The sequence below is a fragment of the Procambarus clarkii genome, chromosome 1 (genome assembly GCF_040958095.1).
Source record: "Procambarus clarkii isolate CNS0578487 chromosome 1, FALCON_Pclarkii_2.0, whole genome shotgun sequence".
Lineage (NCBI taxonomy): Eukaryota > Metazoa > Arthropoda > Malacostraca > Decapoda > Cambaridae > Procambarus > Procambarus clarkii.
The window spans coordinates 56822959-56830521 of record NC_091150.1 but is presented as its reverse complement, the minus strand read 5'-3'; positions in this window follow the sequence as shown (position 1 = coordinate 56830521).

Below are 7563 nucleotides of genomic sequence, written 5' to 3'. Positions count from 1 at the left end.
CAGGACACTGAGGGGCAGAGAAAGATACCAGAATGCCAGGAATTAATATGTTAGAATGACAAGAGAGGCCGAAAGACAATACGAAAATGACATCGCAAGCAAGGCAAAGACTCAGCCTAAATTACTGCATAGCCACATCAGGAGAAAAACAACAGGAAAGGAACAGGTTATGAAATTAAGGATAGGGGCAGAAGGATTCATTACAAACGACAAGGAAGTGTGTGAGGAACTGAATAAGAAATTCCAGGAGGTCTTCACCTTAGAGCAAGGAGAAATTCCAGAGAAAGGAGAGGGAATAGCTAACCAGGAACCACTTGAAGAGTTTGAGATTACCAGCGGGGAAGTAAGGAAGTGTTTACTAGAATTGGATGTGACAAAGGCTATAGGCCCAGATGGAATCTCCCCTTGGATACTAAAGGAAGGAGCAGAAGAACTGTGCCTCCCACTCTCCATAGTGTATAACAAATCTCTGGCAACAGGGGAACTGCCAGAAATTTGGAAAGCAGCTAACGTGGTCCTGATATACTAGAAAAGGGATAGACAGGAGGCACTGAACTACAGGCCAGTGTCCCTAACCTGCATAGCATGCAAGCTGATGGAGAAGATTGTGCGAAGAAAGCTAGTGGAGCATCTGGAGCGAAAGAACTTTGTAACACAGCATCAACATGGGTTCAGGGATGGCAGGTCCTGCCTCACAGAGTTACTTGAATTCTACGACCAGGCAACAAAAATAAGGCAAGAAAGAGAAGGGTGGGCAGACTGCATATTTTTGGATTGTCAGAAAGCCTTCGATACAGTACCATACAAGAGGCCAGTGAAAAAGCTGGAGTGAAAGGGAAGGTACTCCATTGGATAAAGGAGTACCTAAGCAACAGGAGACAACGAGTCTATGTGAGGGGTGAGGTCTCAGATTGGCGAGACGTTACAAGTGGAGTCCCGCAGAGGTCAGTCCTTGGACCTATACTGTTTCTGATATATGTAAATGATCTCCCAGAGGGTATAGAATCGTTTCTCTCAATGTTTGCCGATGATGCAAAAATTATGAAGAGGATTGAAACAGAGGATGATAGTAGGAGGCTACAAGATGACCTAGACATACTGAGTGAATGGTCCAACAAATGGCTGTTGAAATTCAACCCGAGTAAATGCAAAGTAATGAAACTAGGAAGTGGAAACAGGAGGCCAGACACAGGATACAGAATAGGAGATGAAGTACTTAATGAAACGTACAGAAAGATCTAGGAGTTGATATCACACCAAACCTGTCTCCTGAAGCCCACATAAAAAGAATAACGTCTGCAGCATATGCGAGGCTGGCTAACATCAGAACAGCGTTCAGGAACCTGTGTAAGGAATCATTCAGAATCTTGTACACCACATATGTAAGACCAATCCTGGAGTATGCGGCCCCAGCATGGTGCCCGTACCTTGTCAAGCACAAGACGAAGCTGGAAAAAGTCCAAAGGTATTCAACTAGACTAGTCCCAGAACTAAGAGGCATGAGTTACAAGGAAAGGCTGCGGGAAATGCACCTTACGACACTGGAAGACAGAAGAGTAAGGGAGACATGATCACAACCTACAAAATCCTCAGGGGAATTAACCGGGTAAACAAGGATAAACTGTTCAACACTGGTGGGAAGCAAACAAGGGGACACAGATGGAAACTAAGTACCCACATGAACCAAGGGAACGTTAGAAGGAACTTTTTCAGTGTCAGAGTAGTTAACGGATGGAATGCATTAGGCAGTGATGTGATGGAGGCTGACTCCATACACAATTTCAAATGTAGATATGATGGAGCCCAATAGGCTCAGGAATCTGTACACCAGTTGATTGGCAGTTGAGAGGCGGGACCAAAGAGCCAAAGCTCAACCCCCGCAAGCACAAATAGGTAAGTACATTGGATTGGAGAATTCGAATAGGAAACAAACATGACAGGGAGAAGACGAAACACAGAGAGGAGGAGAAGAAGAGGTCCCGCTTCAGGAGATACTCTTTGAAATGTTGGGAGAAATCAAAGAGGAACTAAAGGTAATGGGGAAAAGGTAGCCAGCCTGCAGGATGATCTAAATGAGGCAAGGGAGGAGATTAAAAGCTTGAAAGAGAATCCCTAATATCAGCCACGAACCAGCCCTCAGGAAGATGGTACTGTATCTGTAGAAGGGACTTCCACAATACAACCCTCATTTGCAGACATACTTAGAAGGAGCCCGGAAGTTGTCTCTGCAGTACAGGAAATTGCCATGAAAGTTGCTACTTCTCAGGAAGCAGCAAGATGCACTAGCCGACCTATAGAGAGGAAAAGAGCAGTAGTCGTAGTAGGTATTAAAGAGCAAATAGAGGCTAGTCCAGTGGTGAAGAGAGATATTGACAAAGCCACAGTCAAAGAGATCCTTGAAGGGGTACAAATGGAGAGGGTAGGACAGAATATAGAAAAGGTTTTCAGGCTTGGCCGGTACAACAAGGACAAAGATCGATTGGTAAAAGTGGTTTTCAAAAGCAAGGACACAAAAGACGAAATTCTAGCAAAGAAGAGTAGCGTATTCAATGTACAGAAGTTCAAGAAGGTATTCCTGCAGAGGGATATGACCAGGGAGGAGAGATTGAGGGCAGCAGCAGCGAGAAAAGAGCGCAAAGAGAGAGACAGGAATCAGGGAACCACAGTCCAGAACCCTTCGATCCCAGAAGGGAGTGGGGAACCCTCCACATGCAGTTCAACAGTCCGAGTGGGAGGAGGAACACACCCACCTCCCACCCAATAGAAGCCCTACCTGCCCCAGCCCCGACGCACCCCCCAACACCCTAAGCCTTCCTTTCTCCTCCACCCCACTATCCCCTCCCCTCTCCCCCACCCCCTAAGCCTTCCCTTTTCTCCCACCCCACTAAGCCCTCCTTTCTCCCTCACCACCCCCCAAGCCCTTCCTCCTCTCCTACCCCCACAAACTCTCCTTTCTCCCCCTCCCCCCAAGCCCTAATTTCTCCTCCACCCCCCCAAGCCCGCCCTCCTCCCCTATAAAACCAAGCCCCCCTCTTTCCCACCCCCCAAGCCCTCCCTTCTCTCCCATCCCTCCAATCCCTCCCTTCGCCCCTACCCTCTCCAAACCAGATCCTCTAAGGCCCCTTACAATCCAGGTCCTCCCCTCACAATCCAGGGCCCATCCTTCCCCCTTCCCATTCCAGGGGAGGGGGGAAGGGTGGGCCTCCATGTTTACTGACTCCATTGGAATCAACAGAAACTGAGGATGAACAGAAAAGAATCAGCTTCAAGGTGATGTACTCAAACATTGATGGGATTACAAGCAAGGCGAGTGAAGTTATGGAAATAGCTCAAGAAGTAAACCCAGATTTAAATTGGACTCACGGAAACAAAACTCTCAGGAATCATAACAAATGCGGTGTTCCCCCAGGAATACACTGTAATAAGGAAAGAGAGGGAGGGTAGGGGAGGAGGTGGATTGGCCCTACTCATGAGAAAGGAATGTAGTTTCAAAGAGATGTTTCCCAGGCAGTGAAGGGTTTAGAGACTACATAACAGGCACCATGACGATGGGGGGACCAAGAGTAGTAGTAGCAGTGATATATAACCCTCCACCAAATGACAGAAGACCCAGGCAAGAGTATGACAGAAACAACATGGCAGTTAACAATATAATTGAGAGGGCAGCCTCTGCTGCCTGAAGAATTTGATCCCATTTGCTCATCATGGGTGACTTCAATCACGGAAGGATAGACTGGGAGAACAAGGATCCACATGGAGGAGAAGAAACATGGAGAGCTAAGCTACTGGAGGTGGCAACAAGAAACTTTTTAAGCCAGCATGGCAGAGAACCCACAAGAGTGAGGGGAAACGATGAACCAGAGAGGATCGACCTAGGTTTCACTCTGAATGACTTGGACATAAGAGAAATTGACTTCGAGGCCCCAGTAGGAATGAGCAATCACAGTGTACTGACATTTGAGTACCTGGTCGAAGAAGCGTTAAAGTACTCAAGAAAGGGAACTGAAAGCAAAAGGCTAGCATTCCATAAGGGAAACTATGAGGAGATGAGAAAATTCCTAATGGATATAACATGGGAAACAGGACTAAGGGGATAGACAGCCCAAGACATGATGGAATACATCACACAGAAATGTAAGGAGGCAGCAGAAAAGTTTGTCCCGGCCCAAGAGGTAAAAAATGAAATGCAGATGAGAAACCCATGGTTTAATCAGTGATGTAAGCTAGTTAAGTAAGTAAGTAAAAGAGCATGGATAAACTATATAAATAACAGGACACGTGACAGCAGAGAAGGATACCAGAGAGCCAGGAATGAATACGTCATGGTGAGAAGAGAGGCAGAAGGGCAATATGAAAACGACATAGCAAGCAAGGCTAAAACTCAACCCAAATTGCTACACAGTCACATCAGGAGAAAGACAACAGTGAAGGAACAGGTAATGTAACTGAGGATAGGGGCAGACAGAGTCACTACAAACGGCAAAAAAATGTGCGAAGAACTCAAAAGGAAATTCCAGAAAGTCTTCACATTGGAGTAGGGAGAAGTTCCAGAGATGAGAGAAGGAATAGTTAACCAGGCACCTCTAGAGGAATTTGAGATTACCAGTGGAGATGTAAGGAAGCTTTTGCTACAGTTGGATGTGACAAAGGCTATAGTCCCGGATGGAATATCGCCATAGATACTAAAGGAAGGAGCAGAAGCACTGTGCCTGCTACTCTCCATGGTGTATAACAAATCAATGGTAACAGGTAAACTGCCAAAAATTTGGAAGACGCCGAACGTAGTCCCGATATACAAGAAGGGGGGGATAGACAGGAGGCACGGAACTACAGGCCAGTGTCCCTAACTTGCATACCATGCAAGTTATTGAAGAAAATTGTGCGAAAAAAGCTAGTGGAACATCTGGAGCGAAGGAACTTTGTGACACAACACCAACATGGTTTCAGGGATGGCAAGTCATGCCTCACAGGATTAATTGAATTCTACAATCAGGCATTAAACATCAGACAAGAAAGAGAGGGGTGGGCAGACTTCATATTTTTGGAATGCCAAAAAACCTTTGACACAGTGCCACACCAGAGACTAGTGCAAAAACTAGAGATGCAGGCAAGAGTGAAAGGGAAGGTACTCCATTGGATAAGGGAGTACCTAAGTAACAAAAGACAGTGAATCACTGTGAGGGGTAAGGTCTCAGATTGGCGAGGCGTCACCGGTGGAGTCCCGCAGGGTTCAGTCCTTGGACTCATACTGTTTCTTATATATGTAAATGATCTTCCAGATGGTACAGAATCATTCCTCTCATTCTTTGCTGACAATGCAAAAATATGAGGAGGATTAAGACGGATGAAGATAGTATGAGGCTACAAAATGACCTAAACAGACTGAATGAATGGTCTAACAAATGGCTACTAAGGTTAAACCGGAGTAAATGTAAGGTAATGAAAGTAGGCAGTGGAAACAGGCGGCCAGACACAGGATACCGAATGGGGCAGGAAGCCCTTCATGAAACGGACAGAGAGAGAGAGAGATCTTGGAGTTGATATCAAACCGCCTGTTCACCAAGCAGTAAATAGGTACCTAGGAGTTAGACAGCTCTTACGGGCTGCTTCCTGGGGATCCGTATGCGTGTGTGTGAATTCACCTATTTATGCTTGCGGGGGTTGAGCTCTGGCTCTTTGGTCCCGCCTCTCAACCGTCAATCAACAGGGGTACAGGTTCATGAGCCTACTGGGCTCTATCATATCTACACTTGAAGCTGTGTATGGAGTCAGCCTCCACCACATCAGTTCCTCAACCCGTTCTCGCACTTTCGTATAGTCAATATTGACTTATTAAATACGTGCATATGTGACATAGTAAACATACTAGTTTACCTTGAAAAGCTTCATAGAAAACACCGACCTTACCTAACCTTAGTATGTTAAGATAAGCATCTTATTGCTTCGTAATTACAATTATTTCTTAACCTAGTATAGGTATAGGTTAAGTAATAATTGCAATTATTACTTAAACTATAAGTACAAATAGTAATTACAATTATTACTTAACCTATTATAGGTATATGTTAAGTAATAATTGTCATTACGAAGCAATAAGATGCTTATCTTAACATGCTAAGAAGGTTAGGTAAGGTCGGTGTTTTCTATGAAGCTTTTCAAGGTAAACTAGTATGTTTAGTATGTCACATATGCACGTATTTAATAAGTCAATATTGACTATAAGAAAGTGCGAGAACGGGTTGAGTTTCTAGTGCATTCCATTTGTCTATTAGTCTGACACTGAAAAAATTGAAACACACTGAAAAAAAATTAAAAATTGAATTGACCCTGAAAAAATTGAAACACACACACACACACTGTGTGTGTGTGTGTACTCACCTATTTGTACTCACCTATTTGTGCTTGCCGGGGTTGAGCTCTGGCTCTTTGGTCTCGCCTCTCAAGTGTCAATCAACTGAGCCTATTGCGCTCTGTCATATCTACATTTGAAACTGTGTATGGAGTCAGCCTCCACCACATCACTGCCTAGTGCATTCCATTTACTAACTACTCTGACACTGAAAAAGTTCTTTCTAATGTCTCTGTGGCTCATTTGGGTGCACAGCTTTCACCTGTGTCCCCTTGTGCGTGTACCTCCCGTGTTAAATCATTCATCCTCGTCTACCCTGTTTATTTCCCTGAGAACTTTGTATGTGCTGATCATGTCTTCCCGAGCTCTTCTGTCTTCCAGCGACGGGAGGTGCAGTTCACTCAGCATTTCCTCGTAACTCATGCCTCTTAGTTCTTGTGACATACCTCATGACATGTAGTGACATGTCTCTGAACTTTTTTCAGCTTCATCTTATACTTAACAAGGTGCGGGCTCCATACTGGGGCCGCATACTCCAGGATTGGCCTTACATACGTGGTATACAAAGTTCTGAATGATTCCTTACACAGGTTCCTGAAGGCAGTTATGATGTTAGCCAGCCTCGCATACGTCACCGATGTTATTCTTTTGATTTGGGCTTCAGGAGACAGGTTTGGTGTGATATCAACTCCTAAGTCCTTCTCTCTCTCCGTTTCGTGAAGGACTTCATCTCCCATTCGATATTCAGTGTCTGGCCTCCTATTTCCTCCGCCTAGTTTCATTATATTTTCTTGGGTTGAACTTTAATTGTCATTTGTTGGACGTTTTCTTCAGTATATTTAGGTCTTCTTGTAGCCTCATACTATCGTCCTCTGTCTTGATCCTCCTCAATTTTTGCATCATCAGCAAACATTGAGAGGAATGATTCTATACCTTCTGGGAGATCATTTACATATATCAGGTATAATATAGGTCCAAGGACTGACCCCTGCGGGACTCCTCTGGTGACCTCACGCCACTACGAGACCTCACCCCTCACAGTAACTCGCTGTCCTCTGTTGCTTAGGTATTCCCTTATCCAGTGGAGTACCTTCTCTTTCACTCATGCGTGCATCTCCAGTTTATGCACTAGTCTCTTATGTGGTACTGTGTCAAAGGCTTTATGGCAATCCAAAAATATGCAGTCTGCCTAGCCCTTTCTTTCTTTCTTGCCT